This window comes from Vidua chalybeata, chromosome 3 (genome assembly GCF_026979565.1).
Source record: "Vidua chalybeata isolate OUT-0048 chromosome 3, bVidCha1 merged haplotype, whole genome shotgun sequence".
NCBI classification, from domain to species: Eukaryota; Metazoa; Chordata; class Aves; order Passeriformes; family Viduidae; genus Vidua; species Vidua chalybeata.
Window position 1 is genome coordinate 75,835,557 of NC_071532.1, and position 17,579 is coordinate 75,853,135.

The window sequence follows — 17,579 nt, forward strand, 5'->3', positions numbered from 1 at the left end:
GTCTGTTAGTCCCTTTTGAGTTCACTTTTTCTATACTGAGATTGATGCCTTGGACTGGCTACCTAGAACAGAGGCTAGGCAGAGTTAGAGAATAAAGTAGGTATTTATTAAAGGCTTTCCATAGGTACACCTTGGACAGAGCAAAAGCCTCACAGAGGCTACCCCCAAGATGGATGATGGTCAGGAGTTTTTCAGGCAGATATAACTTTGGTCTATTTGCATATCAGACATTCATTGTCCAATTATAGCTTCAGGTAATAAGTCATATTCCCCTGGCTTTTTCCCCTGATTCACTTTAGTTTATACTTTTCAGGGCCTAAGGCTATAAGGTGTCCTGGATTCCCAGGCCTGGAAGGATTGTTTTATCATACCAAAATGTGAAAAGGGCTTACTAACACTCTATATGGAGTTCAGAGTTACACACTAATGTAGTACAGGGTCTGAAAAATATAAAAGCTAAAAACTTAAGGCATCAAGATGAATACTGTTGTGTTCTTTTAAAAATGAAATATTAACAATTATTGAGACATTAAGAAAGAAAACATTTAATGCTGGCAGAGAAGGCAAATATTGGAAACTTTGGTGCAATCTTTTCACACTGTAGGAAATATATACACGTATAAGTCATAAATATTCATATAAGCCAATTCAAAATAAAGAAAAAAGAATCGTCTATAAAAGAGACTAAAAGAGTAAGTAACACTGAATAAGATATTGAGACAAAGAAGGAAATGAAAATGAAAGGGAAATAGGAAACACAATAGCAAACCTATACAACCCCTCTGCAAAGGTGCCAGAAGTACTTGAACCAGCTGTACAGCAGACATGAAAGAATTATATTGGCAAAAGGACTAGTACCTGAATTACATAAAATGTAAAAGGAAAGAAATAGAAGACCTTATCCTGGGGAAATAGTTTAATTTTTTTCAAGTCCTGGAAAGTATTTTTTTTTTCTGTATAATCTTTCGAAAAAGATGACTCAGTAGGCTATTAATTCGTCACTGTTTATTTTTTTTCTGTCATAATTTACTGTCTCTTTATAGGTTTTAGCTGTTTTCATGCCTCATAACTTTAAGATGTTTTCTCTTCCCCAAACAGTGAACAAGACTAGAAGTTTCGGCCTTCATCTCTGAGGGAATCCCATAGGATGATCTGTGTCCAGACCACAGTAGTTTTTTGGGACTGAATGGGTTTTCTAGAAGAGTTTCCCAGCAGTAGTAGTATTTTGTTACCTATGCATTTCCATAGGTTTTGGTTTAAGGATTATTTTGCCCAAACAACAAAAATTTATTCTTGATTTTTTTTTTTAATTTTTACTATTTTCCAAAACAAAACCCCAATGTTGTAGGCAGCACATTAAAATCACAGCTCTATAAAAATTAGTGGCAGTTTTTTCACTGATTTCAGAGATACATGGGCTGTGAATTTTGAGGTTACTGACTGAAAATAGGCATTATGTAAGTGCTTAAGAGTATGTGCCTGAGTAAGATTAGATCTCATTGTCTAATAACTTATTGGTTACAACTAATCTTTTCCCACCCTTATTTTTTAAGATCATTCATAATGCATAGCTTAGTGAAACACAACATATATTTCGTCCAAGAGATGGATAGCTATTCTTACAAACATACATTCTTCTTCATATACTGACATTGCAGTCAAAACCACTTTATACAGAAATGCAAACTACATTGTCTATACAACACTGTTTGCTAGCAAAATTTCAGCTACACTGTCATAATAAAAATTGCTGCTAAAATTTATGTTGTATGAAAGCACAGTACCTGGAAAACATTCATGATCAAAGCCTGTATAGAATGCTGAGAAGCTCAGTTCATCCAAATTCAATCCAGGCAGCACCCTAGCTGTTCCAAGGACATTGACATGAAGCATAACTAGATAAATGGACTTAGCTGGAAGGGTACTTCAATATTATTGGCATGCTAGTGAGCACAAAAGCATTCTACTGCTCCTCAGAATTTTTATGTTCTCTATTTTCATTCCAGGTAGGAAAGTTGTCAGTGCTATTCCAGTAAAAGTTTCAGTATTTCATGCAAATTGAAACTACTTAAGTTTCAGAATAAAAATATAAAAAGAATCAACTCAACCCAAATAAAAAACCCCACAAGAATCCCCTAAAGAATAGTGATATAAAGTATATATACAGTCAAATACTTTCTCTAAATTGACTAGAGAAGTCAAGCCCTGTATTCCAGCTGAGTTATTCAAACCAACAGGATATACTGTTTGAGTAGGTGACTAACAGGCAAGTCTATTTCCACTCTATCTGCCAGAAACTTTCATTGGAGAACCAATCAATAATCTGCCTCTTAATTTTTCTCAGAAAAAGGTCTAAAATTGACTGGAGCTGTCTGAGGTTATTATGAGAAAATTCAGGGGAAAAATATAGCCCCTATAAAAGTTTTCTAACAGACGTCAGGTGCATAAAAGAGTGCCCACTCATAAAAGCAATGAGAAAATAAGGAAGGAATTTTATTTATTAAATATTGAATCATTTTACCTATTAGTTACATTGTATCTCTGTCTGTTTTATGAGTAATGTCTTAAATGTGTAATTTAACATATAAAAATACACACAAAATCCTGTAGTGTTTTTCAAGAAATGCACTTACATTTTTTACGAATTGACCATATATAATGATTTTTTTAAAAAGTAATACTCCCCCTCTCCAAATCAGAGTTTGAATCTATGCGATAGACAACACTAATTTCTGTCATTGCACTGTTATTTTTTTTTTTATAATTAATTCATGTTTATAGTGTAAAAACGTTGTGGAGATCCCAGGCTGGGCTAAGCACATTAGATTACTTTGTTGTGCTTGTGAGGATGGGTTTAGAATAACAACACACAGAATACAATAGTAATGAAGGAATGTGAAACTATATGGTACTAATACTACACAAACTAGTTCTGAACAAAGTTCATTTACATTTTTATCCAGTGTGCTATACATTGTTGTACATGGTTATAGATATTTTTCATCTTTTAAAACTGTCCAGGTTTTAAGGGGCAATCCAGCTACGCAGAGAAGAAATCAGTCATGGGAAGAAGCAAAGATGTAAGGAGATAAGGATGAAGAAACTTATACAATATTCAACAGGAAGGAACTACAAGAGATCAGTGTTTCCATCTTATTGCAAAAGTAATTGCTAACAAATGTTTCAGCACCCTGTTCCTTAAAAATTCATCCAGGAACAGAAATTCTGTGGCATTACTTGGCAATCATTTTCAAGGATTAAACAACTTCACAGAAAGAAGCAATATTTCTAGTATCAGGCCAAATTGTTCCTTATCGATGAATGGTGCCTTCCAATACACTTTTCAGTGCCATTTCCAGTACCATTTTTCAAACATGCAGCAAGCCATTGATTCTTTTTGACTCCCCTCTTCCAGATTACAAAACCATAAATTGTGCATTTCCCAATTGCTCAATTTTTTTAACCTGCTGGACGAGCACACATGGATTTTGGAGTCTGAACCTGAACGTTTGATGATGCTTTTGGGAACTCTAAGCTGAGTGAAATTCTTCCTATTTCTTACACAGTCAAGGAAACAAGTCCTCACAGTCCCACTCCAAATTCTATATACAAAAATGAAGGTCTTTTTTTATTCCTTTTATCAAATACTTTTAAATTATGCACATTTATAAAGCCAAATCACTTTAACCAAGATCAATTAAATAATTACCATCTCTATTGCATACTAAAATTATGCCAGTTTTCATAAATTAGGAGAAACAAAGAAGATATTTTAGTTAGTTTATTTTAGTTTTGGCTGAATATTTCCTTCATTTTTACTTATAATATAAATTTGCTATATGCAAATTTATGAATTATTAAAAATACATTGCATATATAATAAATTTTATATATATATATATTTACATATAACTATATGTATTTCGGTAAAATATGCTTCCTGGTGTTTCAATTTCCCAGTAGGAAATTTAAGCATTTTTAGAACAACTGATGCATGTATTATTGTCTGTTGCACTAAACTGAAACTTTTTGTGTCGTATTACTTGAAGGAATCTGCTTATGATGTATATGAAAAATGGAGGAAAAATTAGCAGCATTAAGTAAAATTATTTCTTATATTTTTTAAGAATTCTGAAGAAGGTAAGCCAGAAGCTGAAAATGCAAAGCAATACCATAATTAAAATAGATGTAGCACAGAAAAGTGGTCAAGACTGAACATCATTCCATTATTAGGTTTTCACCTGGTACAATTTGATTGCCTTAATGTGATTCCCAATAAAGGCCTGAGAGACAGCAACCTCTTAGGCCATAGACTTTCTCTGCCCCAGCTGTCCCTTTGTCAGGTAAAGAAGAAGACATTGTCCTCCCCATTAAGTTTAGATATTTTTACTATATTAACTGTTTCTATGACACCAAAGATCTCATGAAGAGCTATCACTCAAGATAATTTGAAAATTCTATTGATACAGTATGGCATAAAGTTCATATTAGTTTTGTTTTTTCAGGATAAACTACCAGAATCCCCATTTTGTTTTAGAGAGAAGTAGCATATTTGGCCTTCTGTCCTCTTCTGATTGTGGATCCTAGAGGGAAAGTTGCAGCATGAAAATAATGTATTTTCAGTATCTTCTGGCCAAAACTGTCGTAAGTGGGAAGAATACTGAATAGGAGTTTATCTTCTTTACAAGTATCTTGAAGGAAAAACAGTTAAAACTATGTCTTGTTGTGAATTTGCATAGCTGGAAAGTAAAATACTGCAGTCAACTTTTCCATTAAATAAAATATAGTATTTTTTTTATATGAACTTAGTGTGTGGCTTCATTTAGAAGTTTCATTTTTCAAATACAAATGGCAGTCACTGCTGTTGTACTACAACTTGAGCAGTTGAAAAGGATGTCTCCTTTAACACTAGCCCTGCTGGAGCCAGAGAGAAAGAAGCTGGAAGACTCTTGGCACTTCACTGTCCTCTAATTTCAGTATGTGCCCAGATACTGCAGGAAGCAAGCTACTGCAGTAATGATTAGAGACTATTAATTTAACGAAAGGGATTTTTTTTTTCATCTATATCCACACCATAGAGTACACTTTTGTTCATTTTTAAATTGTTGCTTATTAAGTTAGCATTTCTTAAAAGGAGACAAATGTCAGTCACAGAAATTAAAGGTCTCTAACACTTTAGAAAACATATCACAATAGCAATGTGAACTACCTACATTTAATCCACAATTTATTCTATCTCTGATCTATAAAATATTCCTAGAATTGTAGGGAACTTACAGTTTCTTGATAATTGGTTTCAATGCTCTATGTGCAAAATTTTGGCAGTTCTGAGGTTGTATTCTCTCAACATGTTTTGATGCCATTTTTGGTTGAAATACAGGACAGAAAAGTACATTTTAGGTTTTTCAGTTCATGTTCTTGCTGTCAAAGCCACCATGTCCTACAACTGTCCCTAAATTTGTAACGCTTGAAGGGTTGGTTTTCTTATTTGTCTGGTTTTCTTATCTATCCCAAATCTATACTTTACCAAAGATAAGAATATTCTCATTCTCAGCCCACTGTTGCCTGGTGTATATCCATTCATTCCTATGTCACCCTGGCTTATCTATTTTTTTATCTTTTGTTTATATGAGGCAGTCAAAATATTTTACATACATTTTTATACTAAGAAAATCAAGATTTTCAGTTCTTTGTTGTAAAACAATTTTTTTACTACCTTATACTTTATTCTGTTCAAGGTTTGAATAATCTTTCATGTAACTTCTGGGGAATTGCTATCAATGGCAAATCTTGTCAGGTACTTTTTTGTTAATGTAATGGCAATGTCCATCCAAATACCTACTGAAAGCAAAACCAGAACTTTGCCTTATTTTAAGAATGTGAAGAAGGCCAAGACTCCTTAGAGAATCTGCCAGGCTTGAAGAGATGGTCAAATGCTGTACGCATTACTATTGGAAGAACAATGAATTTGGATCAAGATTCCTGAGTAGTTCAGCTGGATGATTTGTTGTCTGTATTCAAAGAAGTCTGTTTGCACTACTTTCTTAATGACTTGGAATAGATATTTTCTAACAGCAGCTAAAGCTTAATGGATTTCATAAATACTGTGGAGAAAAACAACCAAACAGCATAAAAGGTAACCAAAGATAAGAAAAAAAAGTTGAACTTTTCTGACTTTAGCTTTAAGAAAATAAGACTATTCTGAGCATTTTTACCTTACCTTTTGACAGGGAGTCACTTGACAGAAAGAAAATGTTTTACAGCAAAGGTTGTCTACTAAACAACCTAATCAAAATATTATTAAACAATTACACTGCAGTAGGCTGTTTAATGAAGTGTTTTCAGTGCAGTTTGTACATTAATAGCAACAGTGTTAAGCTGCTTTGTGCTCTGTGTATCAAACAGCCTGGGGTAATGTGAGCTGACTAAAAGTCAAATAAAATCTTAAAGCACCTTTGACAGACAATATACTTGTGCCAGGCTAAATCTTGTCATGCATTGTTATTGAGCATGGAAATGTCAAAAAGGAATGTCAAGAGTTTCTATGTAGCATATATCATAGTTAGCTCTGTGATAACGAGGGGCCTTCTGCATTCTTCCTCATAGCTGTCCCATGCTCTAATAGGGATTTGAATCTGAGAAGGAGTTTGAAGTTGCATATTTTGTAGCTGTAAGGAAAGAAAGTTTGGATTTCTATTCAGATTCAGAAACTCCTGGGCTGTAACTAAGGGTGCTGCAGTGGCACATAATTTACAGGTAGTCACTGGATCCCACAGGATCAATTGGCTTTAAAAGAAGAGAGGAATTCTCAAGCAAATCAGGAAAAGGTCTGTTTGACTCTGCTGACTAAAATTTACCTAAAGCTCTGAGATTTGTACTTGTTTTAGCAAGAGGCCAACAATAGGGTATCCAGCTCTTGAATGGAAAAATAAACTGAGTATTTAATTATTTCATCTGCAAAGCAATAATCTAAATTTCATTAAGAAGAGCCAGTGTTACTCAATACCAAACAAGAAGGAAAATCTTAAGCGTAAGAAAGCAGAGCCAAATCTGGTTTTCAATCTGGACTTCCTAGAGATAGGTTGCATTACCACTAACATAAGTGGGGGAAAAAAAAGGATGGATAAGGTGAACTTTTGCAACATTCCAATAAACTTTCATAGTTATCCCAGCTACACAACTGAGAATAATAGCTGAGGTATGGTGAATCATCCTTAAAGGTGATTTAAAATTACTGTCAGCTCCACCTCTCTGCCACCCTGAAACATCTGAACTGAGGTCATACTTTCTCTTCAAATAACTCTACTCCATGTGGTGGGGAAATAAACAAAGGTTTTCACTGGTTGACAGAGTAACCACCTAAGGGCTACAACTACCTCTGTGGCTGGGTCATTGCCTTCAAATTAAGCCTGTGTCAGTATGGGTGCCTAGATGCAGTCTGCACCCTGGGTGTTTTACAATGGTTTTGCTCAGAGGCCTTGCCAAAGCAGAGAGCAGCTCTTGCCATCTGCTTCTCCTCACGTTTAAGGGGAGGCTGAGCTCCAATAATAATGTCTTTTAGTTCCAACCTGTTCTGTCCCTGCATTGGTGTTTCTGTACGTGTGCTTTGCCAGGAATGTGTGTGGGCTTTTATAATTTTATCCCCCTGCCACAGCAAAACCGTAACTGTTGATGTTAAGATGAGGGTAACAAGCGCTGTCCCTGTGGTAAAATATAATGTCATCTTACAGCAGTAAATCTTGCATACTACAGAACCCACTCTACTGTGGACAGAGGAGCAAGTTGCATCACAGTTGTGGCAGGGTGAGAGTGTAGGAAAAGTTGCTGAGCTCTAAATCACTTACACAGCTTACTTTATGAACACCCTACAGCAGCTTGTTCAGTTTCTTGTGACACCTAATCATTTTAAGTCTTCTACAAGAAAATTTAGTGTGAATTTTGCTGAAATGTGGGGAGATTGGTGCTGAAGCACATTTTCTTAACATCTACAGAAGCCAGCAAATTTAGAACAACATTTTGTCTCTCTTTTCCAACTTAGCAACACAATGCACAGATTGCGGCAATTCTCTCTTCTTAACTTCTTCCTCCACTTCCAAAAATATCTTTTTCCACACACCATCAAAGTGTTTCCTAATAGCAGAGAGAGGGCCCTAGGGGGGTGGTTGCCGTGAGATAATTGGATAACATACTCCTGAGATCTTGAGGTGTCGGAGGCACGGCTTAGCTGTGCTTTGCCTCACAACACCCCAGGGATGTGATATCGGCAACTGAAGTTTCTGTTTCCACTTATGCCTCATTGCCTCAAGCATGCCAGACCACTCTCATGCAAACCTTGATGGCACTTCTGTGTCTAATACAGTCTATGCTCATGGGTTCTGCAACACAACACTTTCAACAGCAGTAGCTATAGCATGACACAACAATATTAGATCTAGCCAAAAAAAAAAAAAGGGGGAGAAAGCATCTCCAAAACCCACAGACTTTCATTAGCAGATGGGGATTTTTGAAAAACAAAGCATTTTATGGGAACAGATTTTCCCTGAAGGAAATTACCAAACTATTTCTTTGCTCTTCTAATCATGCCTGTTGGAGGTCTTCTACTGTCATATAAATATTTAAATTTCCATGGGGCAACGTGGAAATGACTACATGGTCATGAATTTGGGACACGCTGGCTTAAAATCCCTGCTTCCTTTCTCGCCAGCTATCTCTTTTTTGGTGACTTCGAGAATGTGAAAGATGTCACCATACCTGAAACCACTGCTAAATCAGAATTAAATTTTAGGCCTGAACATAGTTTTGGACTCATGAACTAAAGGGAAAATCATCATTGTTTTGGATATCTGCCAGCTCTATAAACATCTGTTATCAAGAAAAATCCAGAGTCTCAGCAAAAATCACAGGATTTTCTTGTGACAATGTTTTCTCATCAAAAATTTTGCTGCTATAAAAGATTAGAAATGTAATGAAGACAGCACCTAAGTCACATTTGCTAACAACAATGAAGTCTACAATAGAAGAATATAAAATTTAGCATGAGGGAACAACCCCCCCCCCTAAAATCTGGATCCACAGAGCCCTATAATTTAATAAACAAATATTGAAGAAGAAGAAATAGGAAATTCAGATTTTCCTTTGTTTTGTTTTGGGTTTGTTTTTTTTGTTTGTTTGTTTGTTTTTTTCCTGGAAGATACTAAGTCAAGTCAAAAATTAAGAAAAAAACCAATCCCCTGTTTCTATCACTCCAGGTTTTCTAACCTGTAGGGCACAAGCAGTCAAATATTTACTTCCAGTAAGGTGGTTGAATTACCTTTTTCAGAAAAAGAGAGAGAAGAACCTGCAAAGACATTATAAAAATATTCAGCTGATATTTCCCCAGAAATTTTATGTAATAATCTGTAATGGGAAAGTCCCTTGCTGATGGTATATTTCATTGAATTTTCTTTTCTTGTTTTTCCTTTTCATTTACAGCTGATGTGCTCGGACTTTGTTTTTTGGTTTTGTTTGTTTTCTTTACTGAAATTATGATTATAGGCTAAGTACTAACTTTCAGAAAGCCAGTGGCAATATCTTTAAATTACTAGAAATGCAAGCACAAGGCTCTTTAAAAAGCTTGAAATCTGAAACCACTCAAACTAATTGATTTTTCATACTCAAGTACTGGTATTACTGAAGGCAGATGGTCCCCAGTATGGCACAGTTTCTCCTATTACCTGCACTTTCTTAGCATTTCACAACATAAAAAGAGGTTTTTTTCTTTTGTTGATTGTGTTGATATCTTAGCATGCACTCTGAGAAGAACAGGTGATTTCATGAATTGATGTGGTTAGAAAGCAGAATTTGTTTCTTAAACATTGACTGCCTTGCTATCACCAGTCAAAATATAAAGGCAGATCTATCACAAAGCATTCTTTGTGATAGACTTTGAAGATGATAGATAGATTGATAGATAGATAGATAGATAGATAGATAGATGATAGATAGATTTTGAAGCACTCTTCAAAAAACAACTTTAAGTAAAAGGGTGAGTAGGTAATATGTTGCATAATATCAGGATCATACAACTTTTTTCCCTTTAAGCGCTAAGCTTTTGCTGATTTGTATTGTGTTTGTTTTTCCTCTTCAGACAGAAAGAAAGCTCAGCATAACTTTGTATCCAATTAAAAGAATTAACTCACTCCAGCAATGAGAGAAGTGTGAATTCTAACACATACACCTATTCATATAATTTTGAAATATTTATTTGTGGAAACATTTATACACTGGAGATGTTGGGGTATGTAGAATGTAATCACACTTATCTACCTAATTCCTACCTACTCACATTTCCTACACACCTATGGTACACATTCTGCCACTTACTACCTCTCTAGCTACCGATGGGGCTGCACTTCTGTATCACTTAAAGACTCTACATGGGTAAACTGTGCATTTAGCCACCTGACATTTCTATTTGTTTCCATGGTTGCCACATAAAAAGAAATTGTATTACTAGGTTTGGATGCTGCTTATTAGCTCTTGACACATTTCATTGTTTGTTTAATCAGCTGTAAATGAAGAATCCAAAATTGGATATTTTTTTCAAAGAGGGTTTTGAAGACCACATCATATATAAACAAGAAATCAAATTAACACTAATTCTACAGATACAAGTATCATATAATGAAACTAACACATTTAATCTGTCTAAGGTGCTATCTTGATGTTCTAAAAGTAGTGTCTTCACTTGAACTGTTTGTGTTACATTTTCTTCTGGTAAATAGTCAGGATGAGATGCTTGCCCTGTTTTATCAAATACACCAAGAAATTAGACTACCATGGCATGATTCAATACTTGGTCAGTTGCAGAAGTAGTCTTCCTTTTCTACGGATGTGAAATAACAGATCTCTGAAAAAATTTTTCATGCCTATTTGAATGACACCTTCAAACAGGCATGAAAAATTCACACCCAAAATTCAAATTCCAGTTGGAATGATTAAAAATAAATATTTCCCGATTCAGAAGAAAGATTTTCCTACAGACTAGAATGACATAACTGGAAGTACCTGAACTAGAATGTCAACACATTGCATCATTTCTGCTCTGTAATTCATAAGGGAGCTAAAATACTCTCAGACCCCAAGAAAACTCAAACCTAAATACCTGGAAGGGTTAAGTCCACCTCCATGTCTAACCTCAGAGTAGACAGTTATAACCAGAGCAGTCTGAAAAAGTCACACAAACTCTCACAACTTGCTTCTTGAATTTATCTCCTTTGCAAAGTTCTGACTCAAAAATGCATCTGTACACTACAGCATGTTTAAGCTGTAAGATATTGGAATTATACTGTCTTAGTTGTTTTTCTAAAAATTTAGAAGTCTAAGTTCATTATACTACTATGCTTTAATACTTGGCAGAATCTAAAATCTCATCCAGAAGCCAACTTCAAGTTTGGCTGCACTGGAGTTACACAAATAGTACTTTAAATTTACAAAAGGGTCAAGTAGATGTGGTACTGAGGATACTTCCATTCTTCCTGAAAAATCAACACACCACCAGCCTTGTGTCTTTCACCTTTTTTATTTTTTTCACATATTAATTTTGTAGGCTTCAAAATGAATTTATTGACTACCAGGTTCTTTAATGAATTTTTGATTTTCTTTCTCAGTCAGGTCTGGATTCTCTGAGACTATTACTCTTACATGACTTCAATGTCCATGTTGACAATGTAGAAGATATGTTTGCTTTCATGTTCATCCTCTGCTTTATATGTAAAATCATGTGTTTATTTGGTTTATCTGTTGTCCCTTTAAAAATGCAAGACTTGACTGCAACATTTTTGGTTTCTCTCCATACTTATCACTGGAATAGATGACAGTTCTTCACACTCACCAGTTGTATGGTAGTGTCCTGGTTTAGGACAAATTTGGGACGAAACAAACCCACTACAGGTAACACTTGCAATAATTCTGTCTCATTTGATATTACCAGTTATGAAACCATTCTAGTTTTCAATTTAGTTTTCTATTTTTCATTCTAGTTTTCTATTCTGTTTTCTATTTAGTTTCTGCCATTGTCTGGTTTTTACATCTCTTTGTGCTCAGTAAATGGCACAAATAGTCCTGGCAGTGTCATTCATGTCAAAGCATACAATATTTCTTGTCTTTCAAGTCAACTTTTAGATGTCTTTATTAACTTTCAGTTTTCTATTTTTTTAGGGCTTCTGTAGTTTTATCAGCTAATTCTATTACATTGCCTTTCTTTTTCTTCATATCTTATGTCACTGATATTGTTTGGATTGCTTTCAATCTCTGTTTTCCAGTATGTTTTAATTTATGAGATTATTTTCTTCATATCTTAATATTCAATATTTCAATTATTTTATTCAACCAGTTAATTATTTTTAAAATTTCCTGGGTATAATTTCCTAAATAGGCATTTTTTAAAATATCTTTTCTGATGTTCAGAAATTACCAGTTTCTAATAATACTGTACTGGTTTTATTATAGATTTTTTTGGCCCTATTAACCCTGAGGAATACTACTTGGATTTACTATAGACTTGGGAGAGGGAGGAATTATGTTCAGCCATCAGCAAAATGAACAGGACAAAAAGCAGAAGCTGCAAAATCTGGTTTAAAATGAAGATGCAGAATCAGACTTTTTGTTCTTCAAAATATAACCTAATGGCTAATGTTCATTCCTCAAGTTCATCTTCAGAAACTAAAAGTGTCCTATAAATTCTCCTTAGGAGAAAACTGTATCCCAGACATATATCTAGATCTAAGCAAACAATTTCGGAGCTAGTCACACAAGCCATGAGAATAGGAAAACTTCTAAGCAATCTTCTCTTGCATGCACATTTCAGGCAATTGATAATAAATACCCTGATTTGCTTTTCCTTTGGTGCTACACATTAGTAAACAAAGGAGGAAGGAGATCCACTGAGGATAGTTTTCAAGCTCTGGCTTCTTGAAATTCTTTGGTAAGATCCTTGTCAGTGTGATGAGATAATCTTTTTCTCACTCACTCAACTCCTATGTGTTTGAAAGAAATATTTTACCTTTTTTTCTTACATGCTGTCAAGTTTTCCATTGTTACTGTCTTCTCTTGAAAAGGATTTAGGTTTCTTCTGATGTTGTCCTTGCATGACACACACATTTTGTCTTTTCTAAAGCCGGGCTTTTTCTGCTTCTTCAGTTTAGGGACTGAGAAGCTATCATACTAACAATCCTATTAAAAATCACTCATGGTGATTGCAAATAATGTTATCACTGTTGTTTATTTATGTAATGATAAAAATAAAACTGTTAAAGAAAAGGATTTCTGGAGCTGATTGTTGGCATCATGCAAATTTTTAAAATACAACATCTTTTATGTTCCTATTAGTGTCTTGGAGATTTTTATCACTCAGTACTATGAGAGTTGCAAAAGTCCTGAAATTAAAGAACAGAAGTAATAACCTGTGGAGAAACTGAAGTATGGAGTCATGAAGTGACTTCTTGAAAGTCAATGATGAAACTGAAAAATGAACGAAGAAACAGACAATATAGGAGATTTTTTTTCATAAGTGTCAAATAATGTAACAAAGGGCAACAGACACAACAGCTTGGAAGGTTCCAGATGAACATTAGAGAATTTCTTGGGGGTTGTGGGGGAAAAGATTCAGTACTGCATAACATTGTCCACATAGGTTGAAGAATCTCTAATTTTGGAGTTTTACTCAGGTAAACACAGCTGACCTGATCTACTGTTAATGTCTCCCTCTTTTTTCGACCAGATAACCATCCATCTAGTTCATAGCAAATCAAGAAAATCTTGCCCCAAAATATGAAGAACAACACTGGAGGTAATTTGGAATTGATTTCATTTGTTGAATGCTTGCACTTCTATTTATGTGTATCCTGTTTAAAATTCTCTTTCATGGTGGAAACATGCAGGGATATAATTTGGATTCCTTATGGCCACGAAAGCCACTATGAGAATTATTCTGCTAATAATGAAATCCTGGAAGGGTGATCAACTTCACCAGACTGCTTCTGTTTCAGCCATCCACTTGTGATTACCTCTTCAAATGTTTTCCATTCTATTAAATTTTTCTCTTAACTAGGTTCTTTTAATAAGGTCTTAAAAGCTCACATTAAAGAATGAACTTGTAAATGTCAGGAAACGTATAAACTTTAGGGGGTTGTTTTTTGGTTTTTTTTGCTATTTTAGAATGTTGCCAAGAAACTATATAGGTATAGACATACTCAAGAATAGTCTCCTAAAAGTAACAATAAGTGTTTTTCATTCAGTACAGGAAATACCTTCTGTCTGTGATTGTCATATTGCTGTGAGTGAAAGAAGTAATCCAGGCTCTTTTGCTCTAAATTTAACAAAACAGTGGTTATCCTTGCACAACTAACATACTTGTATAATCATCTGAACTACAGCATGATGCATAGCTGTTTCCTGTGAATGCACATTGTAGACATCTACATTTGATTGAAAAAATCTTATTAGCAACTCACTGTTAAATAGGATCTTAGATGCCTAGCTGTCTCATCCTGCTTATGTGTGGATATGGCACTTGGTCAGCATGGTGTTGCTAGGTTCATAGCTGGACTTCATGATTCTAAAGGTCATTCTGAACCTCAACAATTCTGTGATTCTATGATAAATCTCATTGCCACGAAGTTTCAATAGCCCAGAATTTACAGGTATCCATTTTATGTTCTTCAGCCAACTACAGAGAATACAGATGCCACTTTTTGTCCATAGGCAGAAACTTCAGAAAATACAGCACTTGAAAGAAACAGGCCTTTGAGTAACGTAAAACCTGTCCCTATACAGGTCAAATACTAGTGAGGACTGTCAAGTACTAGTATTTCCACAGTTACCATTATAACTACAGGTGAAGCAGTACTAATATCAGTGAGAAATTTCATAAAATAAAAGCCATAAAAGCCATATAGCACATTCCTGGAAGCATCTGAGTGATAGATTTTAAACAAGGCCCTTGTGGAGACTTACTTAAAATTTAGGTAATATTGTGTAAAAATACCATTCTCAAATTATGCTGGTTAGTTGCTAACTATCTTTAGAAATAGAGGACCCTCTAAGAATGCTAAATGTTATTTTTTTCACCTAAAAAAGTATAGATTATGCAGACATGCAGCCCACTATTTTTTATCTGTTTTCCTTATTAATTTTTGTTCAAGTGACTAAAGGACTGATGTCGTGACAAGCCTTCATAGGGTACAAAAATGCAGCTAAACAAAACTGGAGCTGCAGAGTCTCAGAACCCCTGGGTGCATTCAGCTCATCAGCAAAGAAGGTACAATGTCCGGTAAAGACACATAACACCAGCCAGAACTAGTGTTGTCTTTTTATTCACTGCAAAGATAGTTTATGTAGATGGAAGATAAGAATTCTAGGAATGTTATCAAAAAGTGCTGGAGAAGATGGAAGAATTGTGGTGAGAAGAGGCTGCAGGAAATACAAGTTCTCACTGAAGTTTAATTCAGTTAAGTCAATCAAGCACCAATATCTGTGGAAATTAGGCTTTCTGATGCTTTGAAGTCAAAGATTCCCATGTGGTTAATCTTCTGCAGGTGATAGGTCACCAGTTCTATGATTACTTTATATTTAAACCCTGTCCACTTTCCATATGGTGCCAAGTCTTGCAGTTACTTTCCTACAGAAGGACTCAATCTTGAGGATGTCAGCTATGCTCATTTAATAAAGCATGCTTCTATTAGAATTTAAATACAGTTTCTTTTAAAGATACCAAAAAGAGACAACTGGAAAAGCTCCATACTTAGAGCAAATCAAATCTATTAAAAACTCAAAGCTTATTCTTTCCTCTGCAAACATATATTTTTTCAGTGGAGTATTTCTTGGTCTGAAAAAGGAAGAGGGTGCAACATTCAACTGACTTTTCTGAAGTATCTCAGGATTGGTTTAAAAGACTGGTGACGTTGTATAGGAAGAAATGGAAGGAGTGTATATTATATTTTCTTCTATCAAAATGTTTTTGTTACTTAGCCACTTTTGGTTTAATGCACATACATAAATAATTTTTTAAAAAACCTTGAACAAGTGGTGATTTTCTATGATATAGGATGAGGAAAATATTATTAATCTACAGAGGTTTCAAAGACAAAAATGTGTTATTAATATATATTTGTTATGATCTATGCTCACTTTTTAAAAAATGTAAATATTAGTGTGTCAATTATATAAAGCACTGAACATTGAAAAGGCCATCTCTGGAAACTATTATGTGACTAGTTTGAGATTCCTTTCACTCTTTCTGACATCCTTTGCATGGCTGTGTTATGTTAGCCATGGCACAGCCAGTCCACAGAGATCCAAAGGTTTATCCCCTTGTATTTATTTGCATGGGCAAACACCTTGAAAAAGCCAAAGTGTAAAAGTACAGTTTTTCTGAGAATAGTTGGATACTTTGATGGCTTTGACTTTGCATGACTTGAAAAACCCTTTATTTGTTTCCTGTAGTTTGGCATGTCAAACAGAAATGAGATTATTCTATCATATAAATGGGGCAATGTCATGTTATGAATTATAAGATATTAATTTAACATCATTTGACTATACTGAAATTATGAAAATGCCCGATACATTTTTATAGACATAAATATGCTATTTATAATTAAAATTTTAAAAGTTACAATTAAAGGAGGGAGATTTAAAAATTGTCATACTCATAATAAATTTTGTAGACTCTAAGAGTCATTTATCTATGCAAAACCTCTTCATTCTATCTCTATTCAATTATGTAGGTCATTCCACTAATTCTAGATGTACTCTGCATTGTACAATATATCGTTAAAGAATACCTTTTAAATGTCTAATCTGTATTCATTTACTATGCAACTGACTCACTAAAGTTAATTAATGAACTGCATTGAATGGGAAGCATTGCGAATGTGGTCTCATAAGGTCAAAATCAAGTTGTAATTTTAAAAAATATTCTAATAGTCCATTAGATGCGTTCATGTAAAATAAAAGACTTTTCTGAGTTCTGCAGTATTTCCTCCTTTTCTTTTGCCCCAGTATATTGGTAGTAGCTATTGGCATGGCTACAACTTGATTTGATTTTGATTCAAAAAAATTAATGTTTATCTGTCATCACACTCTCCTGCTGAGCTGTTTTCTTTCATACTTTTGATGGTATGTCTTCCATCACTTTTAAAATTGTTTTGCTTAGTGCAATTGTAAGATCTTGAATTATTAAAAAAGAGAGATTAATAAATAAATAGCAGAGGATACAATTGAGCTGAGTTGGAGATTCCATCAGTTGTGAGTCAACATTTACAGTTATCAAAAAATATTCATGGCTGTTTGAAATAAACCAGCAATTGAATCTCTTCCTCCAAGATATCTTCGTGGGAAAAGAAGTATAAAAATCACTTCCTGAGAACATGAAGTTTTGGCTGAAAAATAAATAAAAATCCTGCATTATCCTGTTCTAAAAGAAAGAGGTAGTGTGTATTCGTATTTTATAATTATAGCCAGACATGTAGATCTTCAGCTTTTTGAGCTGCGACCCAATAATGTAAAACTGATACTTTTTTTATTGATAAGATTAATAT